The sequence below is a fragment of the Pelobates fuscus genome, chromosome 12 (assembly GCF_036172605.1).
Source record: "Pelobates fuscus isolate aPelFus1 chromosome 12, aPelFus1.pri, whole genome shotgun sequence".
Taxonomy (NCBI): domain Eukaryota; kingdom Metazoa; phylum Chordata; class Amphibia; order Anura; family Pelobatidae; genus Pelobates; species Pelobates fuscus.
The window spans coordinates 21010057-21033156 of record NC_086328.1 but is presented as its reverse complement, the minus strand read 5'-3'; positions in this window follow the sequence as shown (position 1 = coordinate 21033156).

Genomic DNA, 23100 nt, shown 5'->3' with positions numbered 1-23100 from the left:
GTTCCGTGGCCATGTTGGCATTAATGTCTCTGAATAGCCCTTTAAGATCTTTCTTGGTCACTGATGCAGCGTGTCTGCTGTCACTCAGATAACTCATTTCTGAGTCCGAGTCTGATTCCGGCGGCTCGTCTGCACATGGCGGGTCCCTCTCTGCACGGCTGCGGAATATCGGGGCTACAGCTGAGTCCTGCTCAGACTTACTCCCTCCGCCCATGGTGAGTGCTTTTAGGGGGTCTCTGGCAGTGGGTAAGGTAGGTACCGGGTTATTGAAGCGGCAATTGATGCTGCAAATAGCTTGTAAAATCGCCCGACAGTGCCGAGCTCTAGTCAGACACGTCCATCTGCATCGAAAGTCAGGCGCCGCCCCCTCGATTTAAAACTTTTGATTGCACTATACATATTCTCAGCTTCAACCTGTTGTTTTATTAGTAGGGAATGACAGTTATCTCAAACTCTACAGGTTTCACAAGTAATTGTAGGACCTGTACATTAGTAGTGATGTCTTCTGCAAGTGCGCCATTCCAGCTTCATGGGATTGCACTTTGAGAACCCTGTAATAGTGCATATCACAGCTCATATCAGCATATAAATATATATATTAAAAAAATCCACCTGCTTAGTTGACAACTCCGAGGCACTTTCTTATAACTACAGAGAATTTTCTAACTGACTGCGGTTGTAGATTGGCACTCACTTGTGAGAGTGTATTCAAAGGATATTTTTCACCATCATTTTTGTAATAACACAAAGTTGTGATGGTCCATATGGTGACCCTGTCATTTGTAGTCAATCATTACTTTAAGCATATTGCACTAAGCCTTTCTCTCTGGTGACTGGGTGTCTGGGCAAAGAATGGTGGAGGACACACAAGTATGTAGACGTGTATATAAGTACATATATCCGACAGTCATATCAATTTTTAAAACCCTATTTCAAGTAATTTGTTAATTTCTTTCCACAGAGCAATAAAAAAGGAATAAGTTTAATGTCTGCATAAAAGCCGTATTGCTTTATTTTTTATTTCGGGTTGAATTTAACTCTACAAGTGTACAGCGGCATGGTAATTCAAGTTTTACAATTGGTAGAAGGAGTAATTTCTCCTAAATGTGCTGAATTATTCAGGCATTCCATTTAGAAAACACATTTCGGAGATCGGAGTGTTGCCCACGACTAACAATCCGTTAGTATTTAATGCCCTATTGAAAGTTGTGGGTAATATTCTACCGTACAATAGAAACTTTAAAATGTTTTTTTTTTTTTCTACAACATTCAAAGAACAAGGAAAAATGAAAAAAACAAAAAACAAAACATTATGTTTGTTTGCAGAGATTCCATGCCCTTTCAGTGAGATCCCTCCATTTCATCATAATTTTCTGCAAAACTGCACAAATTCTTGCCTCTAGTTGACATTCGTCTTGTGCATCCAGTCGTTTATAGACAACCGTTGTCTATGTTAATCACATATATCTATTCTAGTATATTATAGCATATTCACAAAAAGCTATGTTATTCTACAAAGCTTATTAATCCTATTCTTGAAGGTTTTTTTGCAGAATTATATTGTATTCTGTTTATTTTATATGTAGATATGATGTATTGTACTTCATTTAGAAAAATAGCCCTGGCATCAAAAAGCCTGCTATGCAAATTGCAAATCCTCAGTGCATTGTAACCAAAGGTCATCTAAAAATGATATGCTGCCTTGGGTAGTCCAAGAAAATTTCCAAACACATTTAAACAGCCGTATTCTATTATTTAAAATATGTATTATTTTATTTTGATGCATGTATGTGTGTTTACATGAAATACATTACTTTGAAAAATACCATTTATTATACATTACTTGGAAAAAATACTATTTATGATTCGAAAGATAATTCTTCTGGTCTGTTGGATACTGCCTTCCATCTGCCCATCTTGTGGTCATCTGTCTGTTTGTGACTTCACCACTTTGTCCATTAGTCCCCAGCCCTGACTATTCTCAGTCCATGTTGGGGACTCTTGTCCTTCTTGTGGTTGTCGGTTTACTTGTACTTTTGAATGCATGGTTTATGCAAACACTTTACATAGGGCAGCTATATTCTATTAAAATGGCTCTGTCACCATTTGGGCTCTTTGTATCATTTGAAAAGACCCCCGATGGTGACTGCTGCAGGGGCTGAGGGGTGCAGGGGAAGGTGAATTTGACTTACCTGAACCTGTCCCTTGTGACCACCACCATCTTCTTCCTGCTTGTCCTCTTCTGCTCCTGACACTTCAACTGCCAGGAGCCGTTGTCCGTTTTGCACTCTCATGCATGCGTGAGAGTACAACACTGTGGTCAAGGGAAGATCCTGTGAGAACCTCCATAGACAGATCCTTTTTCTTCTCAGTCGTCACTGTAGCTGCTGGAGGGCTTGACAAGGCTTGACACAAGGTATCTCCGCCAAGTTTGCCAAGCGTAGGAAAAATACAAAGATAAAGCAGTTCCTACCTTGTCTTAGTATATCATTTGGCTGGATTGGAATTTTTGTGAAATTCCAACACAGTCTTTATGAGCATTTCATAAACATTACATTTTTAATGAAATTTTCATTTTGGATGGGTAGGTGACAGTGCTGCTTTAATTTATGCTGCCACTGAGCACAAGATGACAATGAATTACCTTAATTGCTGCAGCCCCTACACCAGGAGTAAGCGACCTTTTAATAGCACTGTCCCATAACAAGATCTTAAAGTCCCTTGGCGTGACAGTCCTAATTTTTTTTAACTGAGGAGTGTCTGTTGCCGTATTATGCTTTTGTTATGTATGGCTGCTGCAGTTGCTTCGTAACCTTGTATTTGTGCGCATGTGGGCTATTATATGTTATATGCTCATGAGTTTGTGGTATTGTGTACCATACCTATGAATGTTGGCTATGTATGGGTACTGTTTCTGGAATTGTGTGTGTGGATGATATATCACATTGTATGTTTGGTGGTTTATGAATGTGGCGGCTGCTTGTGATTTTACATGTGATAGGCTGCTTGTGGGGTTGCGTGCATATATGTGGATTGCCAGTGGTGTTGTGTTTGTGGGGAATGTGTGTGTGTTTGTGCCTGGACTGTTTGTATTACCGTATATACTCAAGTATAAGCCGACCCGAATATAAGCCGAGGCCCCTAATTTTACCCCAAAAAACTGGGAAAACATATTGACTCGAGTATAAGACTAGGGTGGGAAATGCAGCAGCTACTGGTACATTTCTAAATAAAATTAGATCCTAAAATAATTATATTAATTGAATATTTATTTGCAGTGTGTGTGTATGAATGCAGTGTGTGTGTATGAATGCAGTGCGTGTGTATGAGTGCAGCGCGTGTGTATGAGTGCAGCGCGTGTGTATGAGTGCAGCGCGTGTGTATGAGTGCAGCGCGTGTGTATGAGTGCAGCGCGTGTGTATGAGTGCAGCGCGTGTGTATGAGTGCAGCGTGTGTGTATGAGTGCAGTGTGTGTGCAGTGTGTGTGCAGTGTGTGTATGAGTATGTGTGCAGTGTATGTGTGTATGAGTGCAGTGTGTGTATATGAGTGCAGTGTGTATGAGTGCAGTGTGTGTGTATGTGTGCAGCATGTGTATGTATGAATGCAGTGTGTGTGTAGCAGAGCCTTGGTTGGGGTGGGCAATTTTATTTTATTTTTAATTATTTTAATATTTTTTATTATTATTTTTTATTATTTTATTTTATTTAATTATTATTTATTTAATTATTTTAATATTTTTTTTCATTATTATTTTGTATTATTTTATTTTATTTGTACTATTATTATTTTTTTTAATTATTAATATTTTATTATTTATATTTATTTTTTTTCGTCCCCCCTCCCTGCTTGCTAGCTGGCCAGGGAGGGGGGCTCTCACTCCCTGGTGGTCCAGTGGCATTGGTAGTTCAGTGGGGGGAAAAGGGGGGCAGGCAGGGAGCACTTACCTCTCCTGCAGCTCCTGTCAGCTCCCTTCTCCTCCGCGCCGGTCTGTGCAGCTCCCTCTGACAGCTCACACTGTAAGTCTCGCGAGAGCCGCCCTATGACCCCGCGGCTCTCGCGAGATTTACACTGGGAGCTGACCGAGGTGCTGAACGGACTGCCGCGGAGGAGAAGGGAGCTGACAGGAGCTGCAGGAGAGGTAAGTAAGATCTCTGCAGCCCCCACAGCCCCATTGTCTGTATTATGGCAATGTAAATTGCCATAATACAGACACTGACTCGAGTATAAGCCGAGTTGGGGTTTTTCAGCACAAAAAATGTGCTGAAAAACTCGGCTTATACTCGAGTATATACGGTATATGTCTGAGGAAGAGGCTTTTTTTGCAACTCAGTGTATATCTAGCAGTGTGGGTGGCTTCCCTGGGGTCCAGTGGGAACCGGACTGGCCAGGTACAGGTCAAGGGCAGGTCTACTCCAGTGTGGATTCCCATTCACAAGAGCGGACAGGAAGTCATAGTGCTGCAATGTGTAAACTCGGGGTTGTCCCTCACCTCCTGCAATCACCGCTCGGTTTGCACTAGCAGATTTCTAAAGTCCCACTGGGACTCCTAATATGCCAGAGCCTGATTGTCTCTGGCATCCTTGAGTGTTGTGTAAAGGCACCTCAAGTGCCATGCATGGCACACGTGCCGTAGGTTGCTGACCCCTGCCCCACACTGATACAAATATAGATGAAAAAGAAAATGGTACATTGTGTTAGAGCAAACAAGTTCTGCTGAGCATGTCATAGTGGAGCCTTTTTGCATGACTTGGTGACAGTAACCGGCAAGGACAAAGATCCCTTGGTACCAGAGAAAGGTCGCTCTGTAGGTGCCTCAGTTTATCCAGATTACATAACATTTCATTTGTTTTTGTAAAGGACAAAAAAGAAATATCACTGAAAATGTTATCAATTGAGATAATGTGACTGCACTTTGCTAGATTTGACAAATTTCAAAGAAAAAAATAAATAACAGAAACCATTTCTGCTGTAATATTATCCATTTACAGTCCTGCATAAATGTTAAATAAAAACCGTTAGTTAAAATATATCAGTTTTTATACCCCTGTCAATATTACATTTCTTCCGACTCAATCAACTGCTTGTGCATATCGTCAGATTTTTTTTCTCTTCGTTGATTGTATGAGTGTATAATGCTCAATTTAGCTCTTTCCTATTACGAGTTTTGCTCTGAGTCTGAGATTAAAAAAAACTAACAAAATCTGGCTTTGCCCTTCGAGCTATGAACAGCTGTTATAAACAATGCCTGCCTGAGACGAAGCAAAAAACGTAGAGAACATACACTTACTTTTATTTTTAAAAATGCAAATCTATTCCTCAAAGCCATCGGCTTTATAACATGAATAAATAGATATATAATGGCTATATAATAATAGACATACAGATAGGGTGATAGGATGGACAGACATATAGATAGAAATAACACATGTTCTATGTGTGGGATTGCCATATCAAAGGATACCAAAACAGGCTGCTATCTATTATACACTGCTCTCTATCTAATTGTATTCCCTTAAATATCGCAATCATATATATGTATATATAATATATGAGCTGCATGTGTATGTAATGTATATGTTGCAAGCATATAGAATGTATCTGCTACATGTATGTAGAATTTACGTGTTCTTGCATATAGAATGGATGCGCTGCATGCAGGGCCGTCATCAGGGCAAGGCAACCATGTCCTGGGGGTACCACATTCCAAATGTGCACATATATATATATTACATATTGTCAGGGTTTCTTTGCTGTTTTAAACAGCAACCCTTTTCTGTTTCAGTGATTGAGTTTCAGCTGCAATCACTATGAGCTGCTTCTGCTTGTTGCCACGGTTACTCACCTGTGAGTAGTAATCAACCCTGCTGCTAATCAGTTCTGCCTATTTAAGCAGCTAAGCCCAGAACCTCCTTGCCCTTGTGTGGTTTCCTGTTTCCCAGAAGTCTCCTTGTTCCAGTGTTTCCTGTTTGCTCCTGGTTCCTGACTCCGGCCTTGTTCCTGACTCCGCTGCTCTCCGTGCTCCTGATCCTGGCTTGTCTGACTACCCGCTCTGGTGACTGACCCCTGCTTGATTTCTGGACTTTGCTTTTGTTATTTATTTGTTATTTATTAATAAAGGTGTGTTTGCATCTACTTCTGTCTCTGTCTGGTTCCTGGTCCCTGACATTACGCAAGGGCCATGAATACAGATGGTACAGGCAAGACACCTATACCTAACCTGCTTACCCAGTGGGACCAGCAGAACCACCATTTGGACCAGTATGCCCATCTGGATCCAGTACCCGGCCAGCCTGCGATTGCGGCCGCCTCTGCCTCACTTCCTGTTCCAGCACCGGTTGTAGCCTCCAAACCTGTAGCGGCTAGAGAAATGACTGGGTCTGTCCCGCTCCCTCAATATTTTGGGGGCAACCCAGCTCAGTGCAGAGAATTTATAAATCAGGTTAAAGGATACCATGAAACCCTGCCCCAGGCATTTCCTACAGACAGTGACAAAGTTCACTTCATGATTTCTTTGCTGTCTGAAAAGGCCCTAGCTTGGGCAAAACCTCTCTGGGAGGCAGAGAAGCCTATTATTTACAATTGCCCTGAATTTGTTGCATCCTTCAAAAGGGTTTTTGATATTCCAGCTCGCTCCACCCCTACTGCCAAACTACTCATGTCTAATGCTCAGGGCACAAAAACTATTGTCGAGTATGCCAGTGAATTCCGTACCATGGCAGCAGAGGGTGGCTGGAACAATGAGACTCTCGTGGCTGCCTTTGCACAGGGTCTCTCCGATGTGTTTAAAAATGAGATTGCAGCCAGAGAATTACCTAAAGATCTCGAGGAACTGATATCATTTGTCACCCTCATTGACATCAGACTCCGAGAGAGATCCTCATCCAAGGAGCGCCTGCGGAGGCCTCTTGTAAATTTGGCACAGAGCTTTTCTTGCCCACCCGAACCTCCCTCACCTCCCATGCCTCCTGGTCCTGAGTCCTCTGTCTGTGTGGAGACAAGGCGGTTAGGCTTCTCACGCCTCTCGGTCGAGGAGAGAGCCTTTAGGAGGAGGGAGGGTCTGTGCCTATACTGCGGACACCACGGTCATGTGTTAAAGTTTTGCCCAATTCGTCTGGCAAAGGGCCCGCACCCAAGATACTGTCAGGGGCAGATCTTGGGTGGTCTTTCTGCAGACCCAGAGATATGTGTGCGCAAACCCTTGGTGCCTGTTATCCTCTCCTGGCCTGATTCATCCATTGAAACCCGGGCATTTCTTGATTCTGGGGCTGCAGGCTTGTTTATAGATTGTGCATTTGCAGCAAAGCACTCTATACCCTTACAGTCTCGCAACTTCCCACTAGCCTTCGAAGCCATCGATGGCAGACCAATACAGCCAACCCACGTGATCCAAGAAACCGTGCCCATATCTCTGGCTGTAGGGGCTCTACATCATGAGACGATCCAATTCCAGGTCATTTCCTCTCCATATTACCAGGTTGTTTTGGCATACCCTTGGTTACAGAAGCATAACCCCACAATTGATTGGCGCAAAGCTGAGATATTATCATGGTCCCAGCAATGCACATTGTCCTGTCTCCAGAAACCGGTCAAAGTTTTGGGCGCATGTTCTGCCTCTTCCTTACCCGCTGAGTACCAAGAATTCCATGATGTATTTGACAAGGGTCAAGCCAGCGTTCTGCCACCACACCGTCCGTATGACTGTGGTATCGAACTCCAACCTGGTGCCAATCCTCCCCGTGGCCGGATTTACCCACTGTCTGTAGCAGAGAATTGAGCCATGGAGGAGTATGTTACCGATGCACTGTCTAAGGGTTTTATTCGGAAGTCATCTTCTCCTGCCGGTGCCGGCTTTTTCTTTGTAAAGAAAAAAGATGGCGAGTTGAGACCCTGTATCGACTATAGGGGTCTCAATCGCATTACTATTAAGAATGCCTACCCCATTCCATTAATCACGGAATTATTTGACCGCCTCAAGGGAGCAACGGTCTTCACCAAACTTGATCTGAGAGGGGCATATAATCTCGTCCGGATAAAAGAGGACCACGAATGGAAAACCGCATTTAACACCAGGAGCGGCCATTACGAATACCTAGTAATGCCCTTTGGTCTTTGCAATGCTCCGGCGGTTTTCCAAGAATTTATAAATGACGTCCTGCGAGATATGCTGCAGCAATGTGTGGTGGTTTATCTTGATGATATTCTGATCCATTCCACATCTCTCGAGAACCATCACGCAGACGTTTCTCGTGTATTACAGAGACTTAGAGAAAATAATCTGTTCTGCAAATTGGAGAAATGTGAGTTTCACTGCAAACAGGTTACATTCTTGGGATATGTTATCTCAGATGCTGGATTCTCTATGGATCCGGAGAAACTTTCGGCTGTACTAAAATGGCCTCGACCTACGGGTCTTCGCTCTATACAACGGTTTCTGGGCTTCGCCAATTATTATCGGAAGTTCATACGCAACTTTTCTTCCTTGGTTAAACCTCTCACGGACATGACCAGGAGAGATGCTGATCCACAGCATTGGTCACAGGAAGCCATTACTGCCTTTGAGTCTCTCAAAGTCGCCTTTGCTGCTGCTCCTATACTGGCACACCCTAACCCTGCCTTACCATTCATTCTTGAGGTCGATGCGTCTGAGACAGGAGTGGGCGCCCTCCTGTCTCAACGTCCTAACCCAGAGAGCTCCAGGCATCCGTGCGGGTATTTCTCGAGGAAATTGAACCCGGCGGAATGCAATTACCAGATTGGTGATAGAGAACTTCTAGCCATAATTTTAGCTCTCAAAGAATGGAGGCACCTTCTTGAGGGTACTTCAGTGCCAATCCTCATACTCACAGACCACAAGAATCTAACATATCTTTCTGAAGCTAAGCGACTTTCCCCCCGGCAAGCTAGATGGGCTCTCTTCCTATCAAGATTCAATTGTGGTTTCTTACTTGCCCGGTACAAAAAACATTCGGGCTGATGCCTTGTCTCGACAGTTCTCCCCTCCATCTAGAGAGGAGATAACCCCTACTCCTGTGATTCCTCCGGACCATATACTGGCAACCATCCATACTAACCTCACCTCACCCCTAGGCGAGGAGATTCTGGCTGCACAAAGTAATGCCCCTCCAGAGAAACCTAATGGCCGTTGTTTTGTACCTATTAACCTCCGTACGAAACTATTGAGTACATACCACGACCCCAAAGCAGCTGGACATCCAGGCAAAAACCAGTTAATCTGGTCCGTATCCCGGCAATTTTGGTGGCCTAGTCTCCGTTCGGATGTCACCGCTTTTGTAGCTGCCTGTCCTGTGTGCGCTCAAAATAAAACCCCACGACGCCCTCCAGTGGGTCTCCTGCAAACCATACCTAATGGTGAACGACCCTGGACCCACTTGTCCATGGATTTTATCGTAGATCTTCCGGTCTCCCGTGGCAATACAGTCGTTCTCATGGTTGTTGACCGATTCTCGAAGATGTCGCATTGCATTCCCTTGAAAAAACTACCAACTTCCCAGGAACTTGCAACAATTTTTGGTCGGGAGATCTTTCGTTTGCATGGGTTACCCAAAGTGATAGTCTCAGATAGGGGTAGCCAGTTCGTGTCCAGATTTTGGAGAGCCTTTTGTACGCAAATGGGAATTCAGCTTTCCTTCTCCTCGGCCTACCACCCGCAATCCAATGGTGCAGCGGAACGAGCTAACCAAACACTGGAACAGTTTCTGCGTTGCTACATTTCTGACCACCAGAACAACTGGTCTGATCTGCTACCCTGGGCGGAGTTTGCCCACAATAGTGCGATTAATGCCTCCTCCCGGCTATCCCCATTCCTGGCAAACTATGGGTTTCAACCGTCCATGTTGCCTGATACGTTCTTGCCACAGGAGATACCGGCATTGGAGGAACATCTCAGGGAACTCCGTTCCACTTGGGTGCAGGTTCAGAGTTCTTTGCAACGCGTAATGCAGAACTACAAACTCCAGGCTGACCGCAGACGCCTTCCTGCACCTACCTATCAGGTCGGAGAGAGGGTCTGGCTGTCTTCCCGCAACCTACGCCTCCGTGTTCCCTCACAAAAACTGGCACCCCGATACGTTGGGCCATTTCGTATACTTCGAAGGGTTAACCCTGTAGCTTACGCACTTGACCTTCCTGCTAACATGCGCATCTCAAATGTTTTCCATGTTTCCCTCTTGAAACCGTTGGTTTGTAATCGCTACACCACCTCAGTGCCACGTCCACGTCCTGTTCTGATTGACAATCATGAGGAATATGAAATACGCAGCATCATTGACTCACGGGTCTTCAGAGGACAGATCCAATACTTGGTGCACTGGAAAGGATACGGTCCAGAGGAACGCTCCTGGGTTCCAGCCTCTGATGTCCATGCACCATCCCTCCTTCGTTCCTATCACGCCCGCTTCCCCATGAAGCCCGGACCCACCAACAGAGATTGGGGGGAGTCGTTGAGGGGGAGGTACTGTCAGGGTTTCTTTGCTGTTTTAAACAGCAACCCTTTTCTGTTTCAGTGATTGAGTTTCATCTGCAATCACTATGAGCTCCTTCTGCTTATTGCCACGGTTACTCACCTGTGAGTAGTAATCAACCCTGCTGCTAATCAGTTCTGCCTATTTAAGCAGCTAAGCCCAGAACCTCCTTGCCCTTGCGTGGTTTCCTGTTTCCCAGAAGTCTCCTTGTTCCTGTGTTTCCTGTTTGCTCCTGGTTCCTGACTCCGGCCTTGTTCCTGACTCCGCTGCTCTCCGTGCTCCTGATCCTGGCTTGTCTGACTACCCGCTCTGGTGACTGACCCCTGCTTGATTTCTGGACTTTGCTTTTGTTATTTATTTGTTATTTATTAATAAAGGTGTGTTTGCATCTACTTCTGTCTCTGTCTGGTTCCTGGTCCATGACACATATATATATATTGATTATCTCTATATATTTTCCCTGCGCAGAAGCCGAACTATCGCCAGTGTAAACACTCTGACCGCACCGGCGGCCCACACGCTGAGGGGGGCCATCAGGTGGCCCATGCACTTACTTAGTGCCATCTGATGGGTATATGGCTTAAGGGGCCTGGTTGTGCACTGTGGCTCTATAATAGCATGACCGGGACCCTTTAATGATCATGACAGTGCTGGGAGGAAGTTAGCATCGGAGGGAGGAGGCATGTATCTATATGCATCTGTGTGTATCTGTCAGTGTGTGTAACTATGTGTCAACATGAGTGTAACTGTGTGTCTGTTTGTATATGTGTGTCAGACGCACACTCTGTCACTCACAGACGCACACTCTGTCACTCACAGACGCACACGCTGTCACTCACAGACGCACACGCTGTCACTCACAGACGCACACGCTGTCACTCACAGACGCACACGCTGTCACTCACAGACGCACACGCTGTCACTCACAGACGCACACGCTGTCACTCACAGACGCACACGCTGTCACTCACAGACGCACACGCTGTCACTCACAGACGCACACGCTGTCACTCACAGACGCACACGCTGTCACTCACAGACGCACACGCTGTCACTCACAGACGCACACGCTGTCACTCACAGACGCACACGCTGTCACTCACAGACGCACATGCTGACACTCACAGACGCACACGCTGACACTCACAGACGCACACGCTGACACTCACAGACGCACACGCTGTCACTCACAGACGCACACGCTGACACTCACAGACACCCACACTGTCACTCACAGACACATACACACAGACACATACACACAGACACATACACTCACACACACACAGACACATACACTCACACACACACACAGACACTCACTAATTATTTTATAAATAAATATTTTCCACCCAGCCTCCCTACCTGGAGAGCTGGTGTGGATGATGAATCCTTCCCTGGGGTCCAGTGGGGCTGCTGGGCGGCTTGCGGCTGTGCTGAGATCAGACGCGGCGAGGGAGCTCTAACCTCTCTGCTCTGCTCCCTCGCGCGCTGTCTGCTGGTACCGCGGGAGCCGGAATATGACGTCATATTCCGGCTCCCGCAGCATCAGCAGACAGCGCGCGAGGGAGCAGAGCAGAGAGGTTAGAGCTCCCTCGCCGCGTCTGATCTCAGCACAGCCGCACGCCGCACTGGGGGCCGAGATTGTTGCCCGGCAGGAGGGAGAGCTTCCCTCCTGCCGGTCACTGAAATCTTGCGCCACCAGAGCCCGTGCGCCCTAAGGCGGCCGCCTGTGCCGCCTTATGGACGCGCCGGCCCTGCTAACAATGTCTTATTTATTTTCTGCTGTGGCCTCCATCCTCTGCTGTTCAATCACCTAACATTCCGAATAGCAATTTTTTAACATATACAATCCAATTGTTAAGCCACAGTAACTCTAATGATGCATCGCCCATAAAGATATCACCCTGCAACAGAGAAAGCTCTAAATTCCTTTCACTATTTAATTATCTCACTACAGACTGTCGTATTAAGGATTTGCATAAAGTACCTAACACCATTTAATAAAGCCCTCGGATTAATTTGTCATAAATCAAACTTTATTAGTATTCTGTATAATCCTTTTACAGTACATATTGCTTTTAATTTTTAATATTAAATTAATATACGTGGATGCTGAATAATAATTATATTATACAAATATTTGGTGCAGGTGGAATTGATGTGTTTATGTATATTGTTACTCAGGTCTGCAAGCGATGGGGAAATGCTAAAATATGTTTTTGTCTAGTCTACTTTCTGAGTCCGAAGACATTGAGGTTCTTTAGACTAAGATCTTCAAGCTTCTGCCTAAAGATGACTGACCAACTTTGACTTTGAGGCCTTTGCTCTTAAAAATGGTAACGACATCGTGAGCTGATCTACAAGACATCCACTGCACCACCTCTTTCTCACTTATAGGGGAAACACGAGGGTCCTGTTAAAAGACAAATTCTCATCTCAATGGAAGGCACCTTCCACAGAGACTTTAAACCCCTAGATTGACATGTAAATGTGACAGAGGAAGGAAGGCCTTAGCTGAAGGCTTTACATCTAAATGTCAGGTCCACAAATTATTATTATTATTATTATTATTATCTATAAAGCGCTAACAAGTTCTGTAATGCTGTACAATGGGTGGACTAAGAGACACGTATTTGTAGCCAGACAAGTTAGACACACAGGAACAGAGGGGTTGAGGGCCCTGCTCAACGAGCTTACATGCTAGAGGGAATGGGGTTTAGTGACACAAAAGGTAAGGGTATGGTAGAAAGGTAGGTTTCTAGGATAATATCTGTTCTACTGAACAGAAGTTATATACAGTTTGATAGATTATTTAATCTCATCAGCAACACAAGCAAATTGTACCTTGTACATTAATGATGTCCCGAACTATTCGCTGGCGAATAGTTCCTGGCGAACATCGCTTGTTCGCGTTCGCCACGGACGGCGAACATATGCGCTGTTCGGTCCACCCCCTATTCATCATCATTGAGTAAACTTTGACCCTGTACCTCACAGTCAGCAGACACATTCCAGTCAATCAGCAGCAGACCCTCCCTCCCAGATCCTCCCACTTCCTGGACAGCATCCATTTTACATTCATTGTGAAGCTGCATTCTTAGTGATAGGAGGGACAGTGTAGCTGCTGCTGATTTGATAGGGAAATTGATAACTAAGCTAGTGTATTCAGTGTCCACTACAGTCCTGAAGGACTCATCTGATCTCTGCTGTAAGGACAGCACCCCAAAAAGCCCTTTTTAGGGCCAGAACATCTGCTTTTTTTTCTGTGTAATGTAATTGCAGTTGCCTGCCTGCCAGCCTGTGTCAGGCTCACAGCATATACTGTGCCCACTTGCCCAGTGCCACCACTCACTCACTGGTGTCACAATAGCTTGCATTTAAAAAAAACCAAAACTTTTTTGACTGTAATATAATAGCAGTTAGTTTCCTTCACGCGTGTGCATTTCAGGGCCTGCCAGGGCACAGTGTCACACCAGTGCAACTCATATCTGGTGTAACAGTAGTGTACATTTAAAAAAAAAATACAATTTTGACTGTAATAGATTGAAAAGCAGTTAGTTGTCTGCCAGCGTGTGTGTAAGGCTTACAGCGTATACTGTGCCCACTTGACCAGTGCCACCACTCATATCTGGTGTCACAATAGCTTGCATTTAACCAAAAAAACTTTTTGGACTGTAATATAATAGCAGTCAGTTTCCTTCACGAGTGTGCATTTCAGGGCCTGCCCAGTGCCACCACTCACTCATATCTGGTGTCCCAATAGCTTGCATTAAAAAAAAAAAAAAAACTTTTTGGACTGTAATATAATAGCAGTCAGTTTCCTTCAAGAGTGTGCGTTTCAGGGCCTGCCCAGTGCCACCACTCACTCATATCTGGTGTCCCAATAGCTTGCATTTAAAAAAAAAAAACTTTTTTGACTGTAATATAATAGCAGTCAGTTTCCTTCACGCGTGTGCGTTTCAGGGCCTGCCAGGGCACAGTGTCACACCAGTGCAACTCATATCTGGTGTAAATTTTTTTTGACTGTAATAGATTGAATAACAGTTAGTTGTCTGCAAGCGTGTGTGTCAGGCCTACAGCGTTTACTCTGCCAACTTCTGCCACTGCACAGTGCCACTCATATCTGTTGTCACAGTAGCTTGCACGCATAGTACCACTAATCGAAAAAAAATGACAGGCAGAGGCAGGCCACAACGCAGGGGCCGTCGTGGTCGTGGTGCTGTGATTCCCTTTGGCCCTAGAATAATGCCCAGTGTTCAGAGGCCACGTACCCTGAACTCGAAAAGTTCTGAGGACATAGTTGACTGGCTAACACAGGACACCCAATCTTCTACAGCTTCCGCTCGGAACCTTGACGCACCATCCTCCTCCAGCTTAGCTTCGGGCACCTCTCAAGTTACCACTCGCCCGCCTGCCGCCACCACCAACACTAGCACCACAGCCGCTTCACTTGATCTGTCAGAGGAGTTATTTACACATCAGTTGGAAGAAATTAGTGATGCGCAACCATTATTGCCAGAGGATGCAGATAACAGGGATATGTCTCAGTCAGGCAGCATTACACACATGGACGTACGGTGTGATGATGATGATGTTGTACCCACTGCTGCTTCCTTTGCTGAGGTGCCAGATACAAGTGAAGCGGTTGATGATGACGATGCGTCCGTGGATGTCACATGGGTGCAGGCTAGAAAAGAAGAAGAACAGGGGGAAAGTTCAGATGGGGAGACAGAGAGGAGGAGGAGGAGACGAGTAGGAAGCCGGGGGAGGTCGTTGCAAGGAGCTAGTGGCACAGTCAGACAGCATGCATTGGCACCCGGGGTCAGCCAGACAGCACGCCAATCAACGCATGCTGTTGCCACCACCAGAATGCCGTCATTGCAGAGCTCAGCAGTGTGGCATTTTTTTTGTGTGTCTGCCTCTGACAACAGCAATGCCATTTGCAACCTGTGCCAAAAGAAACTGAGTCGTGGGAAGTCCAACACCCACCTAGGTACAACTGCTTTTCGAAGGCACATGATCGCACATCACAAACGCCTATGGGATCAACACATGAGTACAAGCAGCACACAAACTCAAAGCCGCCATCCTCCTCCTGGTCCAGCATCTTCAGCCACGTTAACCACTGCTGTCCTCCTTGCCCCCTCTGAACCATCCGCCCCTCCGTCTCTCGCCTTGAGCAGTTCCTGCTCATCTGCCCACAGTCAGGTGTCTGTCAAGGACATGTTTGAGCTTAAGAAGCCAATGTCACTAAGTCACCCCCTTGCCTGGCGTCTGACAGCTGGCTTGACTGAACTCCTAGCCCACCAGCTTTTACCATACAAGCTGGTGGAGTCTGAGGCGTTCAAAAAATTTGTAGCTATTGAGACATCGCAGTGGAAGGTACCCGGCAGAAATTTATTTGCACAAAAGGCAATCCCCAACCTGTACTCGATTGTGCAAAAGGAAGTAATGGCATGTCTGGCACACAGTGTTGGGGCAAGGGTCCGTCTGACCACTGATACCTGGTCTGCAAAGCATGGTCAGGGCAGGTATATCACCTACACTGCGCATTGGGTAAACCTGCTAATGGCTGCCAAGCATGGAATGCGTGGCTCTGCAGAGGAGTTGGTGACACCGCCACGACTTGCAGGCAGGCCTGCTGCCACCTCCTCTACTCCTCCTACTCCATCCTCGTCCATAACCTCCTCGGCTGAGTCCTCTTCTGCTGCTGCGTCTTGCTACACATCAACAGCACCCTCCAGCTCCCCAGGTACTGTTCCACATCCCGGATACGGCAGTGTCACGCCGTCTTGGGGTTGACTTGCCTGAAAGCAGAGAGTCACACCGGACCAGCACTCCTGTCCGCCCTAAAGCACAGGTGGATCAGTGGCTGACTCCGCACCAACTGGAGATCGGCAAAGTGGTTTGTGACAACGGAAGAAATTTGTTGGCGGCATTGCATTTGGGTAAGTTGACACATATACCGTGCATGGCACATGTGTGTAATCTGATCGTACAACGCTTTGTGTATAAGTACCCAGGCTTACAGGACGTCCTTAAGCAGGCCAGGAAGGTGTGTGGCCTTTTCAGGCGTTCCTACACGGCCATGGCGCACTTTTCCGATATCCAGCGGCGAAACAACATGCCAGTGAGGCGCTTGATTTGCGATAGCACGACACGTTGGAATTCAACACTCCTAATGTTCGACCGCCTGCTCCAACAAGAAAAAGCCGTTAACGAGTATTTGTATGACCGGGGTGCTAGGACAGCCTCTGCGGAGCTGGGAATTTTTTTGCCACGTTACTGGACGCTCATGCGCAATGCCTGTAGGATCATGCGTCCTTTTGAGGAGGTGACAAACCTAGTCAGTCGCACCGAAGGTACCATCAGCGACATCATAACATTTGTTTTCTTCCTGGAGCGTGCCCTGCGAAGAGTGCTGGATCAGGCCGTAGATGAGCGTGAAGAGGAAGAGTCACCATCACCACCAGAAACAGCCTTATCAGCATCGCTTGCTGGACCTGCGGCAACGCTGGAAGAGGATTATGAGGAAGAGGAGTCAGAGGAGGAATATGTTTACATAGTTTCTGCGTGCTGGACCACACTAGTAGTCGTGACATTAGGATTAAACTGATAAGAATAGTACTACTTAACACACCACTCCTATCTGGTGGCACATTAGATTGCACGTGCAGTGCCCCAAATTTGAAGTAGGAGGACCGAGCAAGCATTTTTTTCCATCTCCCGGTTCCTAAAATCGATGCTTTATATACACGTCCCCTGATAGGGGACATAACAGGGATTAAACTGATAAGAATAGTACTACTTAACACACCACTCCTATCTGGTGGCACATTAGATTGCATGCGCAGTGCCCCAAATTTGAAGTAGGAGGACCGACCAAGCATCTTTTTCCATCTCCCGGTTCCTGAAATCGATGCCTTATAGGAATAGTACTACTTAACACACCTTATAATAACGCAGAGAGAGGCAACGCAGAGAGAGGAGTCTGAAGAAGAGGAGTCAGAGGAGGAAGGTGGCTTTGAGGAGGCGGTGTAGCGGTACTTACCCTTTCCAGGGGCAGGCCGGGGTCCTCTGTTCAAGCCGCGCGGTCCTGCTGCTGCACGAGCCGTGCGCGGCTCATCCGACGGCTGTTGCAGGAAGGCGGGCTGTCCCGCCTGACTCTAAGAGCGTGTATCGGGCGTGCTCTTAAAGGGACAGTGGGAGCCTAAATTGGCAAAGGCCTCCCATTGGTCCCTGTCATGCCACACTCCACATACACTTACCTTTTGGGGGCGTGGATATGACAGGGGCCAATCAAAAAAGATGTTTAGATATAAATAGTATATTTATTTCTCCCTTAGTTCCTTGCCCTATCATGGTTTCTGTTTCAGTTCCCTTTAGCGCTTGTTGTGTTCAGATGTGTTCCTTCGTACTTGACCTTGGCTTTGTTTCTGACTTCGTTTTCTCGTTATCCTTATCTGTTCTGTTTGCCGGCTTGCTGTTTACCGTGTACCAGACCCCGGCTAGTCCTAGTTCACGCTGTCTCTTTGTGCCCTTGACCTCGGATCGCTCCTGACTCTGGACTCCTCTCATATACGTTGAGTCCGGCCATTCTAAGGTCCGGTAGACATATCTCCCCTCTGTGTTGTCTTCTGTTGAGTTGAATCCTGCGTGTTGGGGTATATTTTCGTTACAGCTGGAAGACCGAACACAGCAGGCGTCCTGTCACGTTCACATAGGGTAAGATGGAGCTCAACTGCAGATTTCAGACTGAATAGATGTGAATGTAATATATTGAGGAAATAAAGAGATGACAGTTCACCAGAGAATTCACTGATACTGTGTCTTTAATATTTTGATTGGAGGAACATAGGTGCTGTATCTTTAAATACTTCAGAATTGGTGAGTGATTCTTAGATTGTCTTATACAATTGAATTGCAGCAATAATTCAATGAAGGAAGGTAATTGATATTAACTTGCAGAGAATTGATTTAGATTAATTGGTAGAAAACATATCAGCTGGAGACTGAGGGGTTAATGAATAGGAATTACTCCTATAACGATAGGAGAACGTGCGAGCAGGCTAAAGCTTGAGTGCTCAGAAGTCAGAGGAAAAGTTCGTATAAACAAGTGAGGTAACTTAGCTTCCAGAGGCTTTAAGTTGGTCCCAGAGTCCCCTCCGGGGAGGTTCTGTTGGAGAGAGGTCGAGAGGAGTCAAAGTGTTAGCCGTGATCAAGGGAAGGAGAAGGAGGTCAGTCGAGTACGAGTCCAGTTCGGTACACAGGAAAATTGTAGAGAGGAGTTGCAGCCGGTTTAAGTCCGCGGTACGCTTTTCATTAATCCAGCGTCTGTTGTCTGGCGCGGTCGCATTATGTAGCGCAGCGAGACCGCGTCAGAGAGGGGGAGTGGCAACATCCATCAACCCGGAAGAGACAGGAATTACTGGTAACGGCCATGACATTACCCCCCCTGTAAGGAGCAACCACCGGGTGCTATCCACGTGGTTTGGATGGATAACGTTTGTGGAACGCTGTAAGCAGTTTGTCGGCATGAATCTCAGAGGAATCTTCCCATGAATCTTCATCAACTCCATAACCCTTCCATCTAATGAGGTACTGTAAAGAGCCACGATGGATCCTTGAATCAAGAAGCTTTTGGACCTCGTATTCTTCACTACCATGTACCAAGATAGGATCAGGAGAAGTGATTACATCTCTTTGGAAAGGGTCAGGATGATGGGGCTTGAGCAAGGATACATGAAAGACCGGGTGGAGTTTAAAAGTAGGTGGAAGCTTCAATTTCACAACGTTAGGGTTTATGATAGACAATATTTGAAAAGGACCAAGAAACAGGGAACTCAGTTTCTTTGAAGGACGGTTGGTGGAGATGTTTTTTGAGGAGAGCCAGACAAAATCGCCAACTTTATAAGTGGGGGGAAGGTTGTCTCTTAGCATCAAAAAACTTCTTCTGGTTAGAGGATGCCACTTCAAGATTTTCATGTAACTGTCGAAATAAGGAGGACATATGAGAGATTTGATCCGAGATAGCGGGGTTAGATGAAGGAATTATTTGAGAAGGAAATGAGGAGGGATGAAATCCATAATTGGAGAAGAAGGGAGTCATTTTGCTACTTGTATGAACTGAGTTGTTATAAGCAAATTCGGCCATGGGTAACCACGTCATCCAATCATCCTGTAAGTGGGAACAATAGCAACGTAAATATTGTTCTAGGCATTGGTTAACTCTTTCAGTTTGCCCGTTGGTTTGAGGATAAGCGGAAGATAGTTTACGTTGAATACGAAGAGAAGTACATAATGCATTCCAGAATTTAGAGGTAAACTGGGTTCCGCGGTCTGATATGATTTCATCTGGGAGTCCATGAAGTTTCACAATATTATCGAGAAATGTTTTTGAAAGTTCTGATGATGAAGGTAATTTCTTCAAAGGAATGAAATGGGACATCTTTGTGAATCAGTCCACTACTACTAAAATGGTAGAATGGTGTTGAGAAGGGGGAAGTTTTACCAGGAAGTCCATGGAAATGGATTGCCAAGGTCTTTCTGGAACCGGTAGATTCATCAACTGACCAAAGGGTTGATGATGGTCAGATTTGGATCTTTGTCAGGTTGAACAGTTTTTCATGTAGGATTCGATGGTGATGTCCTGGCGCGGCCACCAATAATATCTTTTGGATAATTCGAGGGTCTTTTTTATACCTGGATGACCTGCCAGAGGAGAGTCATGAATGAATTCAAGTATTTTATTTCTAAATGGAGGAGGAATGTAAATTCTATCATGAAAATAATAGAGACCGTCTTTCAGCGATAATTTAGTTGATTTAGGAAGTTCAAGAGCATCTGGATGAAGGCCTTTTATGTCATCTATAAGGGATGTGGCAATTCCGATGACTGCATATGGGGATTCTGATTCAGGTTCTTGGTGAATTCTGGAAAGGGCATCCGCCTTTTTGTTCCTAGCCCCAGGTCTAAAAACGATTTGAAAATTAAACCGGGAGAAGAAGAGGTTCCATCTTACTTGCCTTGCAGAGAGAGTTTTATTGGAGTGAAGACATTCAAGGTTTTTATGGTCAGTATAAATTATTATAGGATTTTGTGTTCCTTCTAGAAGATGTCGCCAGGTTTCTAAGGCTGATTTTATGCTTCATAATTCTTTTTCTCCTATAGGGTAATTCTTTTTCAGCCGGAGACATGGAACGGGAAAAAAAGGCAACAGGATGAAGAGGATCTTGAGGAGTTTTGTGTTGGGAGAGAACAGCTCCGATGGCGGTTTCGGAAGCATCTGTTTCAAGGACATATAGACATGTGGGATCAGGGAGTTGAAGGATAGGAACAGTTGTAAATCTTCTTTTTAACTCATCAAAGGCCTTTTGGGCCTTTTCATTCCATTTGAAAACATGTTTTTTGCTGTTAAGTGAATTAAGGGAATGAGCTACATCAGAGTCATTTTTAATAAATTTTCTGTAGAAGTTAGCAAACCCCAGGAACTGTTGTCATTATTTTACGTTAGAAGGAATGGGCCAGTTGAGGATACAACTGATTTTTGAGCTATCCATTCCAATCGAATGAGGAGTGATAACGTAACCCAAGAAGGTTATTTCATTGACGTTAAAGAGACATTTTTCTGGTTTAGCGTATAATTTATGAGTTCTAAGTCGGGATAACACCCATCTCACGTGTTTTTTGTGTTCCTCAGGTGTATTAGAATATATAAGAATGTCATCTAAGTAAATGATGACACAGACGTCCAGAAGATCCCTGAAGATGTCATTTATGAAATGTTGAAAGGTGGCAGGGGCGTTGCAGAGGCCAAAAGGCATCACAAGATACTCGTAGAGACCATATCTAGTTCTGAAGGCAGTTTTCCATTCATCGTTAGCTTTGATTCTAACGAGATTGTATGCCCCACGGAGGTCAAGTTTAGTATAGATAGTGGCAGTTTTCAACCTTTTAATCAGCTCGTTTATCAGGGGAAGAGGATAGCGATTTTTCACTGTTATCTTATTTAAAGCTCTGTAATCTATGATGGGACGGATGGTCTGGTCCTTATTCCTCACAAAAAACATACTGGAGGCAGCAGGTGAGCTGGAACGTCTAATGAATCCCTTACGGAGGTTTTCCTCCAAGTATTCCTTGAGGATTTTTAATTCAGATTCAGAGAGAGGGTAGATGTGCCCAAAAGGTATGGGGGCACCAGGTATGAGTTCGATAGGGCAGTCGTAGGGATGAAGAGGTGGGAGTGTTTCAGCTTCCTTTTTACTGAATACATCAGAGAACTCAGAATAGCAGGAAGGTATAGTTGGTTCTTCAATAGTTTGGAGGAGTGGAATATGTTGTAAGCATGTTTCCTTACAGTACTCAGAGTTAAAAGCGAGAGAAAAGGGAGACCAGGTAATTTGAGGGTTGTGGTCCCTTAGCCAATTGATTCCTAGGATGACCGGATAAAGGGGAGAAGAGATAACATCGAATATAAGATATTCGATATGAGTGTTATGGGTGGTTGTTCGTACAGGAATAGTTTCTTTTGTGATAGGACCCAAGGCTATGAGGGAGCCATCAATTACTCTGACAGAAACAGAAGTGCTTTTACGGACACAAGGAATTTTATTTTTGGTTACAAAGGATGAATCGATGAACACCCCGTTAGCCCCAGAGTCAATGATGGCATCAGTCGTTATTCTTTCTTTGTCCCACTGTAATATGAGAGAAATGGAGAAAAATTGAGTGGTTGATTTAGAAGGGAGTGCACTCAGTATAGAAGTGGTATGAGCATGCTTACCACTCCGTGGTCTTTTCAATAGAGGGCAGTCCGGGATTAAATTATCTTGTGAGGCACAGTACATACAAAGGTTAAGTAGTCGTCTTCTAGTTTTTTCTTCTAGTGAGAGAGGACTTCTTATAGTGCCAATTTCCATAGGTTCGTTAGGTGATGAAGGTTTTTCAGCTGGTTTTGGAGGAGCAGCTGGTTTCCTAATTGATGAACTTGAGAGAGCTTTTTCGGCCTTTCTTTCCCTAAGCCTTCTGTCAATACTGATTGATAGTTGAATAAGAGCGTTTAGAGTCGTAGGAAGTTCAGTTCTAGAAAGTTCATCCTTTACTCCTTCGGATAACCCAATTCGAAATTGGTTGCGCAGGGTTATATCGTTCCATTGAGTTTCTATTGCCCATCTCTTAAACTCAGCTATGTAATCTTCGACAGGTCTCTGTTTTTGCTGGAGAGTTCGGATGGTTAGATCAGCTGTAGACTGTTTATTAGGATCTTCGTAAAGGAGAGACATAGCTTCAAAGAACTCGTCCAATGAGTCTAAGATGGGATCATCATTTTCCAAGAAGGAGTGGGCCCAGGCCATAGGTTCACCTCTTAGGAAGGAGATAACTGAACAAACCTTAGATCTTTCAGTGGGATAAGATCGAGGTTTTAGAGCAATCAATAGTTTGCAGGAATTAAGGAACTCCCTGTATTTTGATCTATCTCCAGAAAACTTCTCGGGATTACAGACAGCAGGGTCACTGGCTGAGTGCATAACGGTATGAGGAGTGTGGGTTTGTAAGTCTCTGACATAAGTAAGAATCCGTTCATTTGTAACCTGGAGATCTTGCATGCCTTGAGCA